Raw genomic sequence first — 24031 nt, 5'->3', positions numbered from 1 at the left:
TTGGCCCCTTAGTTCCAGTGAAAGGAACTCAGAATGCTTCAGCATACCAAGAGATTTTGGACAATTCCATGCTCCCAATTTTGTGGGAACAGTTTGGGGATGGCCCCTTCCTGTTCCAACATGACTGCACACCAGTGCACAAAGCAAGGTCCATAAAGACATGGATGAGCGAGTTTGGTGTGGAAGAACTTGACTGGCCTGCACAGAGTCCTGACCTCAACCCGATAGAGCACCTTTGGGATGAATTAGAGCGAAGACTGGGAGCCAGGCCTTCTCGTCCAACATCAGTGTCTGACCTCACAAATGCGCTTCTGGAAGAATGGTCAAAAATTCCCATAAACACACTCCTAAACCTTGTGGAAAGCCTTCCCAGAAGAGTTGAAGCTGTTATAGCTGCAAAGTGTGGGCCGACGTCATATTAAACCCTATGGATTAAGAATGGGATGTCACTTAAGTTCATATGCGTGTAAAGGCAGATGAGCGAATACTTTTGGCAATATAGTGTATGTTATATCTTGCAATATGCTGTTCAAATTATAAGAGGGCACAAATTTTCAGAGTTGAACTGTTTTTAACTTGACACGCATGTGTAGCCCATCAATTGAAAAATAGCACAGGTAGAAGGCAAAAACATGTTCTGCGTGAATGGCCCATAATGGAGATAGAACGATAGTTGACCAAGGTTTAGCGATAAAGTCAGACATCAACAAAGATCAATTGACATAGTAGAAGACAAACGGTGCAAAGTCTAAGATTACAAAAGACTTTAAATTGTAAGTTACATTAGATGAAAAGCTATGGACAAGTGTATATTTTCCAATAAGCAGGTTAAATGGATTATTTTCTATTTCAAATCGATTTCAGGGGGAACGACACAAAGGAAATGTCCTTTTATGTCCAGATGTCATTGACTACAGTGAAACTGAAAATGGTTTGGGATCAGCAGGTGACATTTATGCACATTTCTGTGGGAGGTCTTTTTGTGATAAAAGCGTGTCGAGATGAGGGCTGGTTAAAGAGCAGGAGGACTGAAGGAAGTGGCCATTTTTGGCAGATTCCTACAGAGAGAGTTGCTGGTGGGATGTGGGTAGTGACTGACAAATAAAGGGTGAGTGAAATTGAAGGATCAAGTGACTCTCTTGCTTGTGAAGGGATGCAGTACTAGGTGAAGGGTCAGTAAAGGGAGTGTAGAGGAGTGTATAACACGCTAACACACACTCTTGAGTTACTTACCCTCACATTCTTGTGTAATGAGTAAAATGAACATAGTATGAGTCCACTGTCCAAGCCTGTGATCTCGTCGCAGTGTGGCGCCAGTGTTGACTCCGTCTGCCCTTGTGTGTATGTCTGTGTGAGGTCTGCCTATGAATTCCTATGCACTGAGTGGAAAAGGGCACCTGTAACAGTGGCTCCCATCACTAGATCTATTTTGTGGTTGTGATGAGCACATGTGGAATTCCCCTGAATAACAAAAGAGTCAGAGACAAAGTGAAAGAGTTGGACTCCTTCATGTATACAGCTATTAGACTTTCAGTTTCACTCTTAGAAATAGTTTTGCTAGGGCATTTGTGTTTGTTCATCTGCTTCGCATTATTGGTTGTAATTAAGTTTGTTTTGAGTTGCATTTTTGCAGGGTTTCACTATATACATGTGATATGAGTAAGTATTGTACTTGTGTAACCAGCGAGCAGTAAAATCTCTCTCTTCAGATGTAAATCTAAGGTCACATCCACACTAATTCGTTTTTGTTTGAAAACTCTGTTTTCGGTTTCCTAACATTTTCGTTCATGTTGCGGTAATAGAAAACATTTTTGAAACGGTCAATTTTTGGTGGAGAAAAACTGTGTTCTGGTGTTGATGAGAGATGTAAACGTAGCTAAATTAATGCATTTTCGAATAAAATGTATTAGTATGGACATGGCCTATGGTTTTATCCCAACTAACTGTGACCGCAGCAAGCAATGAGCAAAATAATATTTTGCCAGTCGCTTTTTGATGTTAAAATACTTTCTCTTATACCTTAATGTGTGGCAACAACTCTTAAGTAAGCCATTTGTAGGTTGATTTCCCCAAAAAAGTGACTCCAAAAAATTGCTCTGTTTGTTTGAAAATCCCGACCAGCCCGACACAGAAACATTGGCTCAACCATTGACGATAGTTTGGGGAAGATCAGGGCAGTGTTCAGAAGGCCTGTTTGCAAAACGTTTATTTGGTGATGCTAGTGGTGCAAAAATGTCTTTAAACATCAAATATGTTCTGATTTGCAACGATTATTTCGCGTCAGGCTTTTTATGTTGCGTCAAGCATTTTAGCATTTTTTGTGAGGACAGACAAATTATTTGTTGCTAGAAACTTGTCTCATCGTGCTTGGTAAGAAAATGTTTGTAGCTTTTTGTCTTTTGAAATTTCGGTATTGTAAGCTAGCCTATATTTTCAAATATGTATTGTGAGTCTCAGCATGGCCACAGTAAATGCGTGCATTTTGGGTATCACAGACACATTTTTTTTTTTTTACAAGAATGTATGCTTGTTATCCTCGGAACTACAGCTCATTTGGTTTTACTGAAGCAGTGATGTTTATCTTTGAACTATTTTGGGCAGAAATCTCCCTCGCACCGTCCAGATGATTACAAGATGCACGCAGTGTGAATAAAAAACAGAATTTTTCTTCAAAACATCTGTTGCGGTGACAAGTTGTTTTTTTATTGAGCTCATCCACTTCAGTTGGCCCTCCCTTTTCCTCTCAGCACAACCTCAAAACAACGTATCCGCAACCACGAAACAACACTCCAGCGTAACCACCGCTCCTGATGCATCTTGTTTTTGAAATGGCCTGAATTGTTCGAAACAGCACAGCCAAGTGGTCACATTAACAGCACAGTTAAGGATGACTCAGTGCCTGATAGATGACACATGAAGCATTTACTGAAAGAGAGGCTGTGAAAAGAAGGGGAGGTAGAAAGGGGAGAGAGAGAGAGAGAGAGAGAGAGAGAGAGAGAGAGAGAGAGAGAGAGAGAGAGAGAGAGAGAGAGAGAGAGAAGACTCACTTGGCAGGAGTCACTTGACTGGATGTGTTGTGTATGACTGTGCAAAACACACTCACACACATACACACAGCACACACACATACACCATCAGTGAAAAGTAAAAGGAGACGCTGCTCTGGATCACTCTGTTCGGGAAAGTAGTACAGCAAGGTTCCCTTGCTCAGGATTGTTTTGAATTCTCAGGAGTTGAGAAAGTCAGGAAGGGTGGTCTATGAAGTCAGGAGATTTCGGCATGACAGTGAGTGTTACATTTGTCTGTAAATCATTAATCTGTGATTCTGAACCTGTGAATTTTACTGAGATGTGTGAGAGTGTCCGTTTCTGCCCAGCCAGTGTCAACACAGTGTTTCTCAAGGAAATGAAAGCCTTCAGCACACAGGTGTACTGGCATTTGAGTAAGTAGCTCTCCTGCGTTTACAACTACTGGATAAATAGAACATTTTGAATCAAATTGAAATTGATTTATGTACCATGCACTTTTATCCGAAGCAACTTACAGTTCATTCAAGGTATACATTTAACAATATTGTGTTTCAGGGAAATCAAATCTATGATCTTAGTGCTGTTAGTGCCATGCTTTAGCAGGTGAGCTACAAGAATACAAATTGAAAATGCTAGAATGTTTGGATGTTTGTAATCTACAGAATGTGACTTTTAATGTTAATAACTTGTCTGAACGACCAAACTTATTAAACATTATTTTGACACAAGTCATTTTATTGTATGGGGAATATAGCTTGGTTAACCCTAACCATTGTGAACAGGTAGTAGTTCACAAAGTCTAATTTAAGAAGTATGAATGGTGTACATTCCCATAGCCTAAACACTTTCAAGCACTGTACAAATTTTAAATACAATTTATGGCTTGGAATGATTCCACCAAGACTGCTGAATCACTTTCATTTTTACATCTCTGTTGCTCTGTTTGTTCCCTTTTGTCTTGTCATGCAAACAACTGCATTTTATTCATTATATCTGTTTATTGTTTTGTTTTTTGTCTGTATTGTTCACCCACACTTTGGCTCTTGGTTAATGCAGCTGAAAGAAATGGGTGTGGCTGCGGCGCACCTTGACCTATTACATCCAACTGCCCACTTGTTAATCTTTATCACCTTTATTACCATCTTTATCACCCACCCACATATATTTCATTTTGTGTGTACATCAGAATAGATTGTTCTGCAACTATCCCTGTTGAAAGACTAGTATTGCTGGTCCCCAGCATGGGATGCTGGTATCCCTACCAGGCTTCTTAAAAGGATAGTTCAGCCAAAAATGAAAATTCTCTCATCATTTACGCACCCCCATGCCATCCCAGATGCGTATGACTTACTTTCTTCTGCTGACACAAACAAAGATTTTTGGAAGAATATCTCAGCTCTGTAGGTCCATACAATGCAAGTTAACAGGGACCAAAACTTTAAAGCTAAAAAAAAAAATCAGCAGCATAAAAGTAATCTTTAAAGGGATAGTTCACCTAAAAATGACAACTGTGTCATCATTTACTCACCTTCATGTTGTTCCAAAACCGTATGACTTTCCTACTTCCGTGGAACACAAAAGTAGAAGTTAGGCAGAATGTTAGCCTCAGTCACCATTCACTTTAATTGCATCTTTTTTCCATATAATGAAAATAAATGGTGACTCAGACTGAATATTCTGCCAGACATCACATTTTGAGCTCCAAGGAAGGAAGTAGGAAAGTCATACAGGTTTGAATCAACATGAGGGTGAGCAAATGAGTTCAGAATTTTCATTTTTGGATGAACTATCACCTAAATATCCCCTTCATGTATCAACATACAGTGCTCAGTTTATTGTCAAACTCGGTGAGTGTGCTAGTGTGACTGCGCAGTTGAAAGTGTGTGTTTGTGTGTGTGTTTGTTTGCATATTTCCATACAGTAGGTTTGTGTGCGTTTGCATTCTTGAAGGCCTTATTCTGTTCTCTGGTGCTGATTCATGGCAGGAGGATTTGAAAAGTTCACACTCATTAGCACCACGTTAGCTCATCCTTTAACGTTACTATGCTTCCTAATCAGCGCCAGCTCTAATGAGGCTCGCACTGACGCAGACAGGTGATGTCACAGCCCCTGAAATATTCTAGGTCAGGCCCGAGATTAATCAATAATAGTTTTAATCTTGCAAGATCTGGATGAATATGTTGCAGGTCAGTGATTTTCCACTGTACATGGAATATGTATGTCAGTTTAAAGGGATAGTTCACTCAAAAATGAAGATTTTGTCATCATTTACTTACCCTCATGTTGCTCCAAACCCATTTGAACACAAAAGGAGATGTTAGGCCTCAGTCGCCACTCAATTTCATTGCATTTTCCCCCCCTCATAAAACGGAAGTGAATAGTTACTCAGGGCTAACATTTTGCCTAACATCTCCCTTTTGTTTTCTAAAGAAGAAAGAAAGTCATAGGTGTTTGGAACATCATAAGAGTGAGTAAATGATGACAGAATTTTCATTTTTGGGTGAACTATCCCTTTAATACAAGTTAAAAGTTAGGGTCAAGTGTGTGTGTGTGTGTGTGTGTGTGTGTGTGTGTGCACAGTTGGATGGAAGAGGGTTGCCCGGGATAAGGGGTGAATCAGACTTCCTCTCCTCCTCGGTCTCCACGGTAACAGGTCTGGCCACCACACATACAGTTACTCAATGTTTGAGTGTCAATGGAGTGTGTGACCAGGTCGACATTTAAGCACTGGGATGTTTCTCAGCATTCAAAGCTGAATGACTTTCAGGAATAAAAGGGTGAATTTCTCATATGACAATTTATTGCTAAGAGGTTGCTCTTCCATAGCTCGGGAGACTCAGTTGTTACATTTAAGTATCAACTTAATCTCAGTTCTTTAGGAGAAGACAAACAGACACAAATTAGACACGTGTTGACATGCAGTAAGAGTGAAGAGCTATAAAACTAACAATGAATGCATCCCGCTAAAAAAAAAAAATCTTAAAATAGCCTAAGCTGCTTTGCTGGCCTCCCAGTCTGGTCAGGCTGGTCTGTTGGCTGGTTTTAGAGGGGTTTTGCACACTTTTCAGCTGGTCAGGCACAGAGACTAACTTAAATCAGATAAGACCAGCAACCATCTTAGACTGTTAAAGCTATTTATTTATATTTTCAGCAGGGATAAACTGGCCTTGGAGGAATTTCAAAATAAATGTTTGAGTTCATATTAAAATCTCTGACTTTTGATTGCATACTTGGTATCTTGGTTACTCTGAGCACAGTTTGAGACTCTGCTAATATACTCGATGAGACCCATGTGAGATTACTGGGGTCCTTTTCTCTTTAAGCAAATGTCTATTTGCTTTCCAGTCAATGAGAAACAATTGCGATATTAAAGAGATCTCATTTGTGATTTTTCTTTCCAATTGTCATCTGAAAGCGTAGGAGCTGAAATGAGGGTCTTGTCGAAGCTGATCTGACTGTTGTAAAAAAAAGCATGAGTTGCTTTTGCCCAAATGTAGGCCTAAAATCTCCCTTTATTCACACACACACAAATGTAGCCCTCCTCTTGGCTACACACCTTAAAGTAAAGTTGACACCATGAACTCTTGGATTTTGCATGGTGTTTGTGCAGGTGTATATGTTAGTATGAAACGTGTACCACTACCAGAGAGAGGACTCTCACTAGGAGCACCAGGTTTCTGATTTTCTTTCTCAAGGATGTGCACTTCCTTTTTCATTTTTGTGTGTGATTGGGAGGGCTTACATTCACACACCCTCTGTTTTAGAGCAAGATCTTCATTTGCATACTCTTTACCTCTTTTCCAGTAGTGCTGTATTGGTGGTCCCGGGACAGGTGTGGTTGTAGGTTTGGAGGGATACCTGTACATCATTAAATGCAGCTCTGCAGTCCAGGAAGAGCAGTCAAAGTGGTCTTCACTGTGAACAAGCACTGTCTAGGGTACATTATCCAAATTAAGGTAAGCTGTAATCCTAAACTGACAGGTATTACCAATATGAACCATATGCTGTTGTAAGCAGTGTTTCTAGAGGTACAGCCTATTTATTTATGCGAGTGTCTGAAAATTTTCTTTGGCTCTGCTCCAAAACCTGTGAGCCGCCTCGCTGTCTGCTGCCCACATAGGGAGCTGCAGTCTAAGGCAGCATCCTAACTTAAATAAAACCTCATAAGTGATTTGGAATGCTCTGTGTGACACATAAATAGCCACACAGATCAATCTACTTAAAAAATGGATGATTTCACCTAATATTTCTAGATGCTCACATCATTAGCATAGCAACATGCTAACATCAAATGCTATATCCTCACATGGAATGCTTGGGACTTGACTCACAATTGACAGCATTATAGTTATGTTGCTAAGCTAATGATGTGATACTTTACAGGCATAAAAATACATAGCATTTAAAAATATTGGGTAAAATCTTAAACTTCTTTATAAGATTGAACTGTTTTGGTGATATTTTTAATATTGAATGAAATTCATTTGCCAAATTGAGGTACCTTTTGAAACAGCCTTTGCGTTGGGAGCGCACCATTGCTGCTCACTAGGTTTAGAATGGAGCTACTGTATTGTGTGTTGGAGAAAAGAGCTTGAAAGTGTATTTATGTGTGTCTGTGTGAGAGAGAGAAACAGAAACTGAGAGCTGCAAGTACGTCAAAAGGAAGGTAACTCAATCTGGGCAGCTGTGGACCATTCCACTGCAGTGCCACGTCTCAGTGGATTGACGTAGAGAGAATACCTGCTTCGGCTGTACACTTTTGTGTGACAGCAGAAATAGTGAAGGCTAAACATCATGCCAGTCCCATATGAAGGTGAATAAAACTGATCCAAGGTGTAAAGCTGTGAGATAGAAAGAAAAAATGAAAAACATTATCACAGTCTTTGACGTACGTGCACAGTTTGAAAAGATCAATGTGCCAAACCTCTGCTCCCATGTGCTCTTGGGCAAATAGTAGTGAATGTTTGTGCCCTGCGGTGCAGACAAATCGCGCCCCCGGGAAGATCTGGGTTTCCTGGTAGCTATGGTATGCCACAGGTGGAGGCTCCAGGCTTTAGCTCTGTATGTCTGGCAATCCTACTGAAGAACATGGAGGATTACAGCACAAATATAGTAAAAAATGTAGTATACATTCCAATTACAAACTTACTGTGTGCATCTTATTTCCATGTTTGTTTTTGTGCCAGAACATTTAGGCTATTGATTATGCATAACTAAAGTTTTTATGTGACCTCCAAAACATGGACTTATCTTGTTTAAGGGGATGTTTTGTAATCACTTGATGTTAAAATACTATCTCCAAAAGTATAAGTAAGCCATTGGTAGGTTTATTCCCTATTGCACTGTTTGCTTGCATCTTGACCAGCCAGACATAGAAATATTGGCTCAACCAATGGCATTAGTTTAGGGCAGCCAATCAGCCAATCAGAACATTTTATGTTCAATAGAGCGCAACATTCTGGTTCCGGAAGTAGAAATCCCATAAATGTTTTCCATAGGGGAATTTATTTTTAACAATAACTTATAAACCTTTAAAGACAGACAGAGAAAGACAGACCAAGAAAGACAGAGAAAGATCCACTAATGGGAGAACTGCAGCAAACAAATGATGCACTGTGAAGGATGCAATTCAGCCAGTCTCCCTACACTATCAAACTACTTTAAATATTTGTATATATCTGAATATTTTGCAATAAATGTAAAAAATAAAAATACTATCATCATTTACTGGATGTGTAAGATTTTCTTTCTTCTGCACAACAACACAAACAGTGATTTTTAGAAGAATATTACAGCTCTATAGGTCCATACTATGCGAGAGAATGGAAGCCAGAACATTGAAGTTTCAAAAAGCACATAAAGGCAGCATAAAAGTAATCCATATGACTCCAGTGGTTACTCTTCAGAAGTGATATGATAGGTGTGGGTACAAATCAGATCAATAGTAAGTCCATTTTGACTATAATTTCTCCTCACTGCCCAGTAGGTGGTGATATGCACGAAAAATACGAATCACCAAAAACAAAAGAAGAATGTGGAAGTGAAAGTAAAAGTAGAGATTTATAGTAAAAAAGGACTTAAATATCTATCTGTTTCTCACCCACACATATCATATTGCTTCTGAAGATATGGATTTAACCACTGGAGTAGTATGGATAACTTTTTTGCTGCCTTCATCCGCTTTTTGGACCTTCACAGTTCTGGCCATAATTTACTTGCATTGTATGGACCACAGAGCTGAAATATTCTTCTAAAAATCTCTGTTTGCGTTCAGCAGAAGAAAGAAATTCATACACATCTGGGATGGCATGAGGGTGAGTAAATGAGTAGAGAATTTATTTTTGGGTGAACTATCCCTTTACAGTACACAGTCTTGTACCTTTGTCTTTTTGTCCAGTTTTCAAATACTTATGTAATCAAATGAAAGCTTATAATCTTGTGATTCACCTCAGAGCTGGTTGGTTTGGTTCGTGGCTTAGAACGCCTTTATGAAGACTTTTATGAAAACCCTATGGGAAAAATTAATGGGAAAAACACTGACACACTCTGTTGTGCTCTATATATGTATTTATGTGGAGCGGAATTTTGTACCAATGAGATTTCACTGTGGTCGGGGCGGCCCAATGCAACACCATAGAAAAACAAGCATCCAGATTTGATAGATGTTATCGCTTGTTGTGTCACACCTGGTAGGACACAGTGTTTATTTGTGAAACACACCCTGTGGAGGTCAGTAGGTAGCTGGGACAAGAGTGGGTTTGGTTTGTTCAAACCTTCACTGAGGTTAATATTGGCCATATCAAACCATGACATCATTGTTCTCAGGCATGTTGAAGGCTATAGAGATAGATAGAAATACAATCATAATTTAATCTTGGAAACAGCCAACACATTCTTGTTGTCATTTTGGACTTAATGCCAAATTTTGTCCTAGTTTGCAATGGTTTTAGTGATATTTCATGTCTCATTCGATAAGTTCCACAATGAAAGACTTTGCCCCCTCATAATAACATTCAGTTATACATAACATTTAGGAAATTTTGTTTTAACATGCACATTACGTGCCAATGGATAAGTACATTACAGTGACAGTCCATGGTTGGCATGGTGCCCATGCTTTCTTAGGAAAGCTATAATAATTTGTTTGCCATTACAGATCTCCTTCTCTCTCTGCTTAGATTGTTCAAGCAGTTTTAAATAATTTGGGTGGTTTTACATTTAGCACAGACATACTCTGCTTTCTAACACACAACATTTACAATCATTAAACAACCTCACATTCATTTATTGCAGGGAAGAGGTATTGAAAAACTGACCTGTTTCATGGCGCTATTGATTCTGTAAAATCATACGGCTGTAAAGTTGTTGAAGCAAGACATAATAGTGGGACTTGGCGCTGAAAGAAATCACTTAGAAAAAAAGAAAGCAGGGGAGGACTATCTAAAACTAAGACTCATCATCACTCTAGAGGATTAAAGACAGGTTTCAATTATCCAGAACGAAATAATGGTTCAGGTGGTCATTCTGTTTTATATTACATGTCTCTGATCTTGTGTATCCCTGGCAGATTTTGTTTCATACAAGCTTGGGAGATTGTCAGGCAGTAGTAATGTAACATGAGGTAGGTGGTAAGCTAATGCACAAAAATACCCAGCAGCATCATCATGTCAGAACTGTTTTGGGCTTTCAAGCACTATTTAACAAGAGTTTCTAACTGGAGAACAGTCGCATTGGCATTCAATTCTCAGTATTTAAGAGACTGACAGGCTGGAACTGTCTTAATGGTTAATATTGGTTTGGATAAGATACACGATGGAACAATTGCAGTAACTGAAGCATACTTGAGTTACGAACCATTAAGTAGTTTCGCACACTTGCATACTCAAGAGTTTAAAGCAATAATTTGGCCAAAAATGGAAATCTTGTAATTTGATCACCCTTTAGTCTTTCCAAACCCAATTTGATGTTCTTTCCTCCCTGTAATGCAAAAGGAGAGATATTTTGAACAATGTTAATGCTGCTCTTGTCAATAAATGAAAAGCATATAGTGACCAGGGGATGTCAAGCTCAAAAACAACAAAAAAAGCACCATAAAAGATAACATAAAATTAAGTCCTCATACAGAAATCTGATATATGGCCTTATATGAATATATACAGTATATAATTATAGTCCATATATGTGGGCATATATGTACATATTTCCAATTTCACTGTTTGCTTGTGACTTATAATATAAAAGTACATGTGGAACCATGAATTGGACAACATGCTTTTTATATTTTTAATATTTGTAAATATTACATGTAATTATTGTAACATTTTAAAATATATGTTGCATATGTATAAAGAAGTTACATTTTTTATGTCAGTGAAATACGTAACTCCCCCCCCCCCAATAATCAAAACAAGCAAGTACAACCCCCCCATTATTTATACCATGATCAATGGAAACATGGGTAAATGCTTCACGCTGCAACGTCCCCCCCCCCCACCACCACCCATATGATTTGTGCACTATATTCCACGTTTTCCAAAGCCATAACTTAGCTTTTTGTGAGGAACAGACTGAAATTTAAGTCGTTTTTCACTAATTAAGTCATTTAATCAAGTCTTGCCCTCTGCCATAGGTCTCAAATCTCATTTGCATTTCTACATATTCAATTTTTTTTTTTTTTTAATTACAAGACATACAAGAAACAGTGGTGTTTGTTGTCAAGTCATATGGGTTTAAAACAACATAAGGGTAATTCTTATTATTAGGTGAACTATTCATTGATTTGCATGGGTTTCCACACACAATAATAAGCTTGACTGAGCTTACATTCTGCCCTCAATCATACAATATAACTCTTTGTACAATATATCTGGTGTGTGTGCTGGACCATAACGTCACCCAGGACTCACACAGGGTTTCTGGGAACAAGAGTCACGTTTACTGTAAAACTTTTGTTTTTTCTAAAGCACTTCCACTATTGGGAAGCAGCCTTGGCCCCCCTCTGTGAAGGGATCTCTGCTTTATGACTCGCTCCTGCGGTTAGCTAGGAGGCCAAGCCCATGCCGCTGACAAGCCATCAAAGCAAAGATTGTGTGACCAACATGCAGCTGACTGCAGTAGAGTTATTTTCTTCCTTCCTGTTAATCGCCGCAGAGATGGGGCTCTGACAGATGATTTGATTCAAGGCCTGTTTGCGGCGTGAGTCAGAGGAAGTGTAGTTCAGCGCAAATGCAATGAAATTAGGAACAAATATGCTTTCCAAGGGAGGGGATTAATGGAACGCAGACATCTCTATGGGTTGGGGGGGGGGTGACTCACGCAGACATTAGCTAGCGGCTAAATGCGAGTCAGCTAAGACTCATGCTACTTTTTCAGTTATGCATACAGTACAGTAATATTAGTTGCTATAAGACTTCCAAGGAGCTATTCCCTCGTAAACAGGAATGTGTCATTTCTGTTTACACTACTCTTTTTATTTATTTATTTATTTATTTTTTATCCCCTTTTCTCCCGAATTCCCACTACTTAGTAGGTCTTTGTGGTGGCGCGGTTACTCACCTCAATCTGGGTGGTGGAAGACAAGTCTCAGTTGCCTCCGCTTCTGAGACAGTCAATCTGCGGTTCTTATCATGTGGTTTGTGACTTACCACACTCCCCACTGAGAGTGAGAACCCCTAATTGTGACCACGAGGAGGTTACCCCATGTGACTCTACCCTCCCTAGCAACCGGGCCAATTTGGTTGCTTAGGAAACCTGGCTGGAGTCACTCAGCATGCCTTGGATTCGAACTTGCGACTGCAGGGGTGGTAGTCAGCATCAATCCTCGCTGAGCTACCCAGACCCTACACTACTCTTTTCTATACAATGAAAGTAAATGGGGACAGAGCTCCTAAAATGACCAAAAAAACACACCATAAAAGTAACACATATGACTTGTGCACGATATTACAAATCCGTTGAAGCCAATTCATAGCTTTTTGTGAGGGACAGACTGAAATTTAAGTTCTCACAGACAATCTCCCCTTCTGCCATGGTGCTTTTAAAATCTCATTCGCACTTTAGTATATTCAAACATGCCATGCTTCAACCAATGCTGTTTGGCATCATTGACGTCAAACATGTCTCAATGTGTCCTCATGTGCCATAATAAATAAACACAAAAACAAATATCCACTTTCATTGTACAGAAAAGAGCAGTGTGTTCCTTTTGTGTTCCAGAGAAAAGAAAGACGTCATAATGTACATGTATTTAAATCACATGATGGTGAGTTAAGGTTGCACTAGGGCAATTGTACCTGTAATAAGTGTACTTTAAGTCACTTTGGATAAAAGTGTCTGAAAAACAGTTGCTTATCTTTTTACTAGTACAGCTCTGCAATGGTATCAGTGTGTTCTGTATGAGCAGACAGCAGGTGCAACAGTGGTTTAGAGGTTATCAGAGAACGGACATGCGTAATATGCTGCACACTGCAGTGAGGAAATTTAGAATTACTGTATTGCGCAGTGATGTTTCTGTTGGCAAGCCCATTCCTGATGAATACAGTTTGGGTTTCACCGGGAGTGCTTCTCAGAACTGCTCATTTAGTTTGGGACTTTATTTTGTAGTCACAGGTCAATGTAATTTCCATCCTTTGTTACAAGCCACTTGGTAAAATCACTTGTTATTTGTAAGGTTCTGCTGAAGCGGTATACTTTAATAAACTAACACTTATCATAGTACTGTGGACAACAATATAAACAGGCTCTTGCCCAGTGTTTAGTATGACTCAGGTTAGCGTCACATTGCCTCAATCAGTCCACTCACATCATAGTGTATATTAATAAAACCTTCAGAGGATAGATCTACTGGTCCTTTAAAACAGTGGTTCTCAACTGGTTTTACTTCAGGGCCCAAATTTTACAAGCAGTGACCCAACACTGTACCAAAATTGGTTATTGTTAAAAGTAACAAAAATGTCAACTCTGTAATGTATTATCACATGACATTGGCTGAATAGTAAAATTGACAATTTTGTGAATGCTTAAAGGGATAGATCACCCAAAAATGAAAATTCTCTCATCATTTACTCACCCTCATGCCATTCCAGGTGTGTATTCCTTCTGCTGAACACAAACAAAGATTTTTAGAAGTATATTTCAGCTCTGTAGGTCCATACAATGCAAGTGAATGGTGGCCAGAACTTCAAAAAGCACATAAATGCAGCATAAAAGTAATCCATATGCCTCCAGTGGTTAAATCCATATCTTCAGAAGCAATATGATAGGTGTTGTTGAGAAACAGATCAAAGCATATAAAAGCAGCATAAAAGTAATCCACATGACACCAGTGGTGAGAAACAGATCAATATGCAAGTCCTTTTTTCATATAAATTCTCCTCCCTGCCAGTAGGTGGCAGTATGCACAAAGAATGCAAATGGCCAAATACAAAATTAGAATGTTAATGTGAAAGGGGAGATTTATAGTAAAAAAAGACATATATTGTTCTGTTTCTCACCCACACCTGTCATATCGCTTCTGAAAATATGGATTTAACCGCTGGACTCATATGGATCACTTTTATGCTGCCTTTATGTGAAATTTCTGGCCACCATTCACTTGCACTGTCAAATTCTGAGTTAGTATTAGCTATATTAGCAAGTGACTGGTGAATTGTGTCCAATCAAAACAGAGTTTGATTGGACACATGGCCTTTGACGTCAACAACAAAAGATATGGGAAATGCCTGTTTACTTTGCTATTCTAATGATGTATGATTATACGGTTTGTTTCATTTTATTATTTGCATTTAGCATTGTTTTTTTAACCTGTTGACCAGGACCTTACCAGAACAGACCTTCGATCCATTTTTGTTTAGCAACCCACTAATTGAGAACCACTCCTTTAAAAAAAAACCTCATTTGTCTGTCTTTCCCTCATTCCCTCTATCTTTTCCTCTCTTTCCTTTCTGTTTTCGTAAGGTGTTTACTCAGGCTCTAAGTTTAGCACACCCATCTGACAGGGTAGTTATGATTGTTTATCTGTTTTTGTCCAGAAAAGAACATTCTCCTGTGGCTATGTCACACTGCGCATGCTCAAGTGGGCCAAAGTTCAGCCTTTTCTCGTAAATAGATCAAAAGAAACAGCCAGATGTCTTAAATTCCCTACAAATTCTCCAGAAATTCTGGACAACTTGCACATCAAGATCGATACACTGCCAAAAGTGCTGTGGATAATGCCAGGGGATAAAGAGGGAAAAACATAGTTTGGTTATTATGAAAGAAATATGCCGTGTTATGTATGCTTTGTGTGGGGACGGGTTTGCTTGTGCATGTACATATAATGCTTCTGTAGAAATGTACAGTGGGATCATTCAAAATCTAAAAAGTTGCAGGATTTTAAGTATTTTAAAACAAATATACATTATGACAATGTTGTAATTGAAAAAATGAATACATTAGGAATGTAAATAGAGACATTTTCCCACTTCTTGCATGTTTGTTTGTGAAAAGATTAGTTCATGCAAAAATCTTCTGCTGAACACAAAGATTTTTAGAAGAGTATCTCAGCTCTGTTGGTCCATTTAATGCAAGTGAATGGTGGGCAGAACTTTGAAGCTCCAAAAAGCACATAAATGCAGCATAAAATTAATCCATACTAATCCAGTGGTTAAATTCATGTCTTCAGAAGCAATATGATGGGTGTGCGTAAGAAACATATCAATATTTAAGTCCTTTTTTACTGTAAATCTCAGTAAAAGAGAGTTTTTGTTATATAAAATATTATTTTAGTTTTTATTGTTTATATTAATGAATATAACATCAAGTTGAACATATACAGCAAATTTATACTTAAATATGTTCAACTTGATTTCACCCTAATTTGTTTATTGCCAGCCTTATTGAACGTATAACTATCAGGTGCTGTTATTTAATATTTTTAATATTTTCTTCGTTAAATTGCTTTAATGTAGTTAGCTACTTTTTGCTAGTAACTTGTAAAAAAATAAAAAATAAAAAAAAATCAGTGCAGAAAAAGTGAGAAAAAGACACAGACATATAGACCAGCTTATACAGTAGTTTTCTGTTACCCATCATGTCTTTAACCAGCATTGCTCTGCTCTCATCTAAGTTAGCTGCTGTTCCAGGTAGTGTACTATTTAATTGAAGGAACCATTTAAGACCCATTTACAGGAATTAATAAATGCTATGGCATCAGTAAATTATTGTTTGTGCCTGTGTGAATTTGTGTTTTTACTGGACTTGTGTACATGTCACAGTTTGACGGGATTAAAATAAAACACCTTGCCTCTTATGATTCACATCTGACTCATCAGGTAAAATATTCATCCGTACAAACCTCCTTCTCCATCTCCCCCCTCCCTCCTGAACTCTTTCCCTGATAGTACCATGCCACATTAAAGTTAATTTAAAAAAAGGGTAAATCAGCTGTCCCATGAAGGAATGAGACCGGGAAATAGAGCCGTAATGAGGACAAGGAAGGACAACACTTGTTCCTGTATGATGGTATGTGTTACAAGAACAGTACTGAACAGTGTCACAGCAGTGAAGTGTAGCACTTATTTATGGCAGACTCAGTGTGTGTAATAGAAGTGTTAAATATGTTTCTATGAGCTGCAGATGTGATGAGTCACTATCCCCGAGGGCAGTAAACAGATTTGGGTTTTAAATGTTTGATGGAGAAATAACTACACTTCCATTGAATTTGTTTCGGTGCACTTTATATATTTATAAATGAGAAATGAGTCCTGTTTAGTGGTGGGCAGATTCTTGTGATATTCCAATCTCCCATCCTATACCACCCCTTTGACGCACATACAAATAATGTGACTGTTTCCGTCCCTCCTGCTTCTCACCTTTTTTATTTTTTCTTCTATCAGCCATGCATTTTCAAACCACAGTTCAGTCTCTTTAATATACTGTAAAAATGTCAGGTAACCTAATGTGCTTCAGTTAAAGGTGAAGTGAGTCATTTTTTCCATGCTTACTTTTATACCTGCTTAATATGAGACCGCTATAAGAAAGCCATTTGATAGTTAATTTTCCTGTAAATTGTAAACACTGTGGCGCTATCAATACATTTCTCTGTTTGTTTGAGCATCCAGAACAGCCCGACAGAGCAACACTGGCTAAACAAGTGGTGTGCATTTTGGGCAGGACTATCTGTTTATCCAACCAATGGCAGAAGCCAGGCAAAAACAGGCGAAGCAAACAATATTATCGGAGTGACTATTTGCACTAGGTGTAAACAGCACCTGCCACACAGCACAGCTATTTAATAGTCTGGTGGAAACAGAGAAATTATAGACAAACTGCGCCCACAAGTGTTTCTGTAGTGGCATGGGGTGTAATGACGGTGTGCATGTGCTTTTCTCATGCAGACGACCCTGGTTAGATTGCATCTTTTGTCCCACTTTTTTCCGTCCTGTTTCCTGTTAAAACTCTAAATGTTTCCTTCAAAACTACTACTACTAGGGGAATTGAGAGAAAGGTTTAATCCAGGTCAAATTAACAACAGTTTACTATAGTAATATTGTTTTTTTTTTTTTTTTTTTTTCAGAAGTCATACTTTTAATGCAGTTAACCATGGTGTTACTACAGTCATATGGTGTTAATATAATTTTGTGGTTACTATGATTGTACTACAAAATAACATGTTGATACTATAGTTACTGTAGTAAAACCAAGTTAAATTTTTGTAAGGGAATGTTAGGGTTAGGTTTATGGTTACGGCTTGGTTAAGGGTGTCTGTGGGACTATAAATAAACACATTAAACATGCCTTAAAGAAGCACTATACTCAGTAGCGGATTTAGGCATGGGCGACATGTGCAGTTGCCCAGGGCGGCATCTTGCGGGGGGGTGGCGGCCTCTTGCAGGAGGGTGGCACGAGGCACCCACACAGACCCCCCTCCCCGTCAACAACTCTGGGGGCGTGTTGAAACGGGTTTCGCACAGGGCGCCATACAAGCTAGAACCGCCACTGACTATACTGTATTTTAGTATTTAAAGGGATAGAACCCCAAAAAATGAAAATTCTCTTATCATTTACTCTTCCTCATACCATCCTAGATGTGAATGACATTCTTTCTTCTGCTGAACGCAAACAAAGATTTTTAGAAAAATATCTCAGCTTTGTAGGTCCATACAATGCAAGTGAATGGTGGACAGAACTTTGAAAGTCCAAAAAACACAAAGGCAGCATTAAAGTAATCCATAAAACTCCAGTGGTTTAATCTATATCTTCGGAAGCGATATGATAAGTGTGGGTGAGAAACAAATAAATGTTTAAGTCCTTTTTTACTATAAATCTCCAAATTCACTTTCACATTATCTTCTTTTGTTTTTGGCTGTTTGCATTCTTTGAGATTATTTCCACCTTCTTGGCATGAAGGAGAATTTATAGTAAAAAAGGACTTAAATATTGATCTGTTTCTCACCACTGGAGTCGTGTGGATTACTTTTGTGCTGCCTTTATATGCTTTCTTGATCTTAAAAGTTCTGAAAGAAAGAAAGAAAGAAAGACATACACATCTGGAATGGCATGAGGGTGAGTAAATGATGAGAGAATTTCATTTTTTTTTTTTTTGGTGAACTATCCCTTTTATTAGGGATGCAAGCAGCCTCTGCCTAATGTTACTCTACAGGCTTGGTTTAGTTTTATATACACACACACACACACACACACACACACACACACCGATCAGCCACAACATTAAAACCACATGCCTAATATTGTGTAAGTCCCCCTCGTGCTGCCAAAACAGCGCCAACCCGCATCTCAGAATAGCATTCTGAGATGATATTTTTCTCACCACAATTGTACAGAGCGGTTATCTGAGTTACCGTAGACTTTGTCAGTTTGAACCAGTCTGGCCATTCTCTGTTGACCTTTCTCATCAACAAGGTGTTTCCATCTGCAGAATTGCCACTCACTGGATGTTTTTTGTTTTAAATAGGGTAATTTTTTATTTCATGTTGAATTTAAGCCTCATCTCATGTAGGAATAGCTCCTTAGGGTACCAGCTGCACTTTTTATAGTGTGCACAGTTAGCAATCTTGAGGGTTAATACTATTATCATAATAAAGAAACATCACACCGCCTCTCTAAGAGACACAGTAGCGATACAAAAACACTCACATGGCTGGACATAATATTCGCTGTCATTACAAAGCTCAAGCCACGCAGCCAAATAGGATAGGTGAATGTTTCAGTTCGCCTACACTACAAAACATTTACCTACCATTATACCTTGGCAGCTTGGCCAGGAAAATTATACAGATAACATTAAAACAAAAGAAAAACAAGAGAGATAGGTCAAGCGATCAGCCAGAAGGGAGTGAGTACTGAAAGCAGGTTATGTAAATATCAGCTCTCGTCATTCTCTCTTTAAAAATCAGGCCGAGGAGGCAGCGGGCGGGAGGGGGTGATGTCATCACTGGTAGCGACGAGCAATCATGCAGTCCATTCATTTTTGTGTGTTTGTGTGTACTTGTATGTGTATGCATGAGTTTCTGTCCTCTGCATGGCACTTCCTGGGATTGAATAGATTAGGAAATGGAGTGACAGGGCGCAAAGAACAACACCTCTGTGGTGGGCTTTTCGCACACACACACCAGAGAGCAGACTCACATGCGTGTTTGTGTATTCAGAGTTGGCAGGAGTCCCTCCAGCTCTGCCCTGTTTTAGCTGGTTGATTGTAACTTGCTGTGTTTCAGTGCAGTGGCTAAATGAGATTTACAACTGAAATACTGCCCTCTTCTATTTCTTTTTCAGAATTAAAGAAATGTCTGGCGCCTGGTTGTCTAATTGAATCTGGTAAGTTGGAGTTTGATTAGTCAACCTGATAGGGCAAATGTTTCAGGGATGCTTTTGCATATGACTAATCATTTTTATTCTCTCATTTTCAGGAAAACTTACTTAAAGGGATAATCCACCAAAAAAAAAGAAAAAAAAAAAAAAAAAGAAAAGAAAAAAATTATGTAATTATTTACTCACCATCATGTTGTTCCAAACGTAACTTTATTTCTGTGGAACACAAAAGGTGCATTTTTGAAGAATATCCTGGCCTCTCTTTTCGATATAATGAAAGTGACAAGGGTCTAAGGCTGTCAAGAATTTTAGTTTTTGGCTGAACTATTTCTACAAACATTCCATTGTGTAAGAACCGTGACTCCGATCAGTTTGATCAGATATAGCAACCTGAGTCAGAACAGGCTGAAGGACTGTGCCAAATTTGGTCAAGCCAACATAAGTTGCTTAAAGGTTCTTTAATAATATTTGCAGGCTGATAATGTGGTGCTATTTTCATTGTTGTATGCTCTAATTCATTGATGTTTTCCATCTAATTGAACTGACAAATCAAACACATTATACTTGCCAAAGCTTGGCCTAAAGGGTTAACAGGTAACGTTAACTGTCATTTCGTGTGAAAATCAAGGCTGCATTTTTCTCCTTATAGCGCTCGGCGACCATTAAATCAGACACCTGCTCACAGCACAATCTCTTCTCTCCTGCCTGTACATGGTGGGATTGTGTACCAAGGTGCAAGCAACAGACAATAAAGTGTGTAATAACACACGGTAAGCCGGATCTGTATAGGCTTTTCAGCATTCAGAGCAGACCTTATACAAGTTGGTAAAAGAAGGTAAGAATCACAGCGGTGTACTGCACTCTGCTGCAGGCCATCTTGATTGTTCATAGTAAGAAATTACAGGAAAATTTTGTGGAAAACTGTCTCTGAAAACAGCCCTTTAGATAAAACAGTCGGAGACATATTTGATAAATATAGCCAAAGCCAAAAATTAACATTCATGTCACCCTCATGTTACTTATGTCTGATTTTCTTCCGTGGAACACAAAATGAGCATTTAGACAAAGTTCACATTGCTCTTTTCCATAAAATGAAACTAAATGTGGACGGGGGCTGTCGAGCTACTAAAATGACAAAAAGCGCTAAAAAGTCGTCTATACAACTAATGCACATACAAGTCATTCAAATTGTTCAATGCTTTGTTTTTGGAACAGATGAAAATTTAAGCCGTTATTTACTGAAAATATTGCCCTCGGCCATAGCTTTTAAATATCATTTGCATTTGCATATATTCAAATATGGAACGGGAAGATGCATCGTGGTAGGTTTGTCATCAATGATGCCAAACATGATTGTCATGTCTTGTTATCAATGACAACGTGCCAGTTTGAATTTATGTAAGTGCAAATGAGTTATGAGAGCTACTGTAGAGAGGATTTTCAGTTAATAACAGCTTAAATTTTGGCCTGTTCCTTAAACAAAGCTGTTGAATGGCTTCAGAAGTCTGGAAAAACAGCGCACAAATTGGCCTGATGCAACGCTACGTCATCGCTGTGTTGGTGGTGAGTATGTGAGTTGGCAAGCCTGAAGGACCCTCAGTGGCCCAGGTACAGGTGAGTGACCAAACCTGTTCTTGTTAGAAAATCTATTTTGAATTATGACATTGTTTAGAGAGGTCGTAGTGACTCATATTTTCCATCTGCTGCCAGTTCTCCTTTGTACAAGGGCTGACGTCACCCTCCCTTGGCCAAAATTGATGCAAGGATTCTTTCTAGGCAATCAGGGTCTATTTATACACAGATAAACACGCAATACTTCAAAGTACATTGTCTGTTATGCAATAAGATGTGGTCACTTCTTTGTATTTCCATTCTCCCCAACCAATCAACCATAGCTTTGAGTCTGGTATCAGTGGAGGAAAGTGGACGTCAATATTCAAAACCGCAATTCTATGGCCGTGCCATTTTTTAAGCCCACTGCTATTTCAACTTTTTGCCTTTCCTGTTGTGTTAATCATCAACCTTAGCCACTGACATAAAGACTGCTGATGGGGCCACTTCCATGAGTCACTTCTGGATGCTTCCTCCAGATGCTGGTTTCATATGGTGGTTTAGATGTGTTCTACCAGTGTCTAGCACCATTTGAAATCAGTGTTCTTGTGGAGGAATTTCAAGCTGGATTAAGTTTCACAGCAATGAACTATCCCATAAGTCAAAGGACTTTGCCTTAGTGGGTGGAGTAGTTTTTAAGAGGGGTGTGGAGAGAAATCTCTTGAATTTGAGACTAGAGACTGGCTGTTGCAGCATAGAAGGACCTGATACCACTCATTACTTGCCTTAAAGGAATATTCTGGGTTCAATACAAGTTCAGTCAACAGCAGTTGTGGGATAATGTTTATTACCACAAAAAATAATTTTGACTCGCCCATCCTTTTCTTTAAAAAAAAAAAAAAAGCAAAAATCGAAGTTACAGTGAGGCACTTACAATGGAAGTGAATGGGCCAGTTTTTGTGGGGTTTAAAGGCAGAAATGTGAAGATTTAATGTCACTATATCTATGTTTATCCACATACCATCAAAATGTTGCTCTGGTAATGTTTTAACCTTGTTTCGAAGGATTCAATAAGGCCTTATCTTTAAGATGTTATCATGTGTTTGAATGATGCCATCGTGCCTTGGAGTGATGCAGAATTCCGGAAGAATGGACAAAAGCGATGTGTCACAATATTTTCATTACGTCAAGTCAAATTTATTTGTATAGCGCTTTTCACAACAGGCGTTGTTTCAAAGCAGCTGTGCATTAAATTATGCTATAACAGAAAATGAATGAATATAATGCCAATATTAATTATTTATATTTAGAACTATTAGTGGTTAAAATTAGTAAACTAAGTAAGTGTTGTGGGTCAATGATTAAACAAATCGATTTTATACGAACTATAAGTTTTAGTCCTTGAAGTCATCCCGAATTAACTGAGGAATTACAATTCTGTATTAATGACTCACGTTTGTGCTGGTTCTGAATCCGAAGCAAAGTCAAATATAGCAAGTAAACACGCAAATGCATAGAAAGTAAGTTAACAAATGTGAATTGACACGATGAGTCACATGTCAAATGTAACAGGATGATACTATTCACATAGTTTATAGACCACATTATTGTATATGAATGTTTGGGTTTTGTGTGTTTTGATACATGTCTGTGTCTTGCCGTCTTTACATAAGGTGTGTTTATTTGTGTTTGTTTTTCCTTCCCTCATTTGAACTATTACCATTGGCTGAGAGGTCTAGTAAAGAGAGAGACTGTGTACTCCCTTGCACTTTCTTCCTCTCTGGCTATTCCTGTCCCCATCTCTCCCCAGCAAAGGATAACTGATTTCCTTTGGTGCTTAGAGTCCCTTCTGTCATCTAGCACCATATGAAATCGGTTATAATGACTGGGGATCAATTCTTCGGCTTCCCATTGTGCTCAAAGAGCTACCAGTGTCCTTTCCGTATGTACTGTGGATGAGCCTCAAGTTTTTGAAGAGGTTACTGTAACTTTGTGAATAAAAAATAAAATAAAATAAATTAGTCATTTCTTCTGCTGTGAGTGAGTTTGAATTGCTACATTTAAGCATCCTAAGTCTTAAAGGCTCTACTTGAGTCTCTAATAGAGAATACATACTCTAAATCTGACTGCTCTGTTTCGTAACATTCTGTCCTCTGTTGGCTGAAAGAATGCACTATATGCTAAACTCTAATTTGGAAGTTTCATATTATGTAGTGATGAATAATATCTAAAAATCTAGATAGATGGCAGTTTGAATTTCTTTGTAAAATCAGGTGAAATTAATGTCTTTGAACATGTAATAGTAAGGGAAAGCTGTCTCAAAGCTCTGCTTTTGATGTACTGATCTCAGTTTATTTATTCATTCAATACTTTGTTGCTATGTTGGCAAAAAATAAGCTTGTAAAGATACATTTCTGCATACCTCATGACCTCATACTTTATTTAATTTGCCCTTATAGCAAATTGAGTCAGTCTGAAATAAAAGAGGGCAAAAAAAACCCTGTTAGGTTACCACGACTCAAACACCTATTATCAATGTCTCTCCATCATGGTGTACACTTAGAGGATTATTAACCATCAAATCCCCATGATGTTATGAAATGCACAAGCATATATTGATCACACACATACAGTATATCTCACAC

General features: G+C 38.5%; 1 long non-coding RNA gene across 2 annotated transcripts in view; it reads left to right on the top strand.

The window, feature by feature from the left end:
- The window catches only part of LOC127435490 (uncharacterized), a 31494-nt gene extending 9595 nt beyond the window's left edge, over positions 1-21899 (top strand). Inside the window, exons 1-4 of one of the 2 annotated variants that reach the window (XR_007896237.1) lie at positions 3138-3285; positions 6834-6985; positions 19800-19841; positions 19934-21899. This is a non-coding gene — a long non-coding RNA (uncharacterized LOC127435490). Of the gene's footprint in view, positions 1-3137; positions 3286-6833; positions 6986-19799; positions 19842-19933 lie in introns of those variants that run through there. The other variant, XR_007896238.1, reaches the window with a different exon arrangement.
- Positions 21900-24031: the final 2132 nt, after the last annotated feature.

This window comes from Myxocyprinus asiaticus, chromosome 45, assembly GCF_019703515.2.
Source record: "Myxocyprinus asiaticus isolate MX2 ecotype Aquarium Trade chromosome 45, UBuf_Myxa_2, whole genome shotgun sequence".
In the NCBI taxonomy this organism is placed as follows: Eukaryota; Metazoa; Chordata; class Actinopteri; order Cypriniformes; family Catostomidae; genus Myxocyprinus; species Myxocyprinus asiaticus.
The sequence above is the reverse complement of the archived record's forward strand: the minus strand, read 5'-3'. Positions and strand labels throughout refer to the sequence as shown.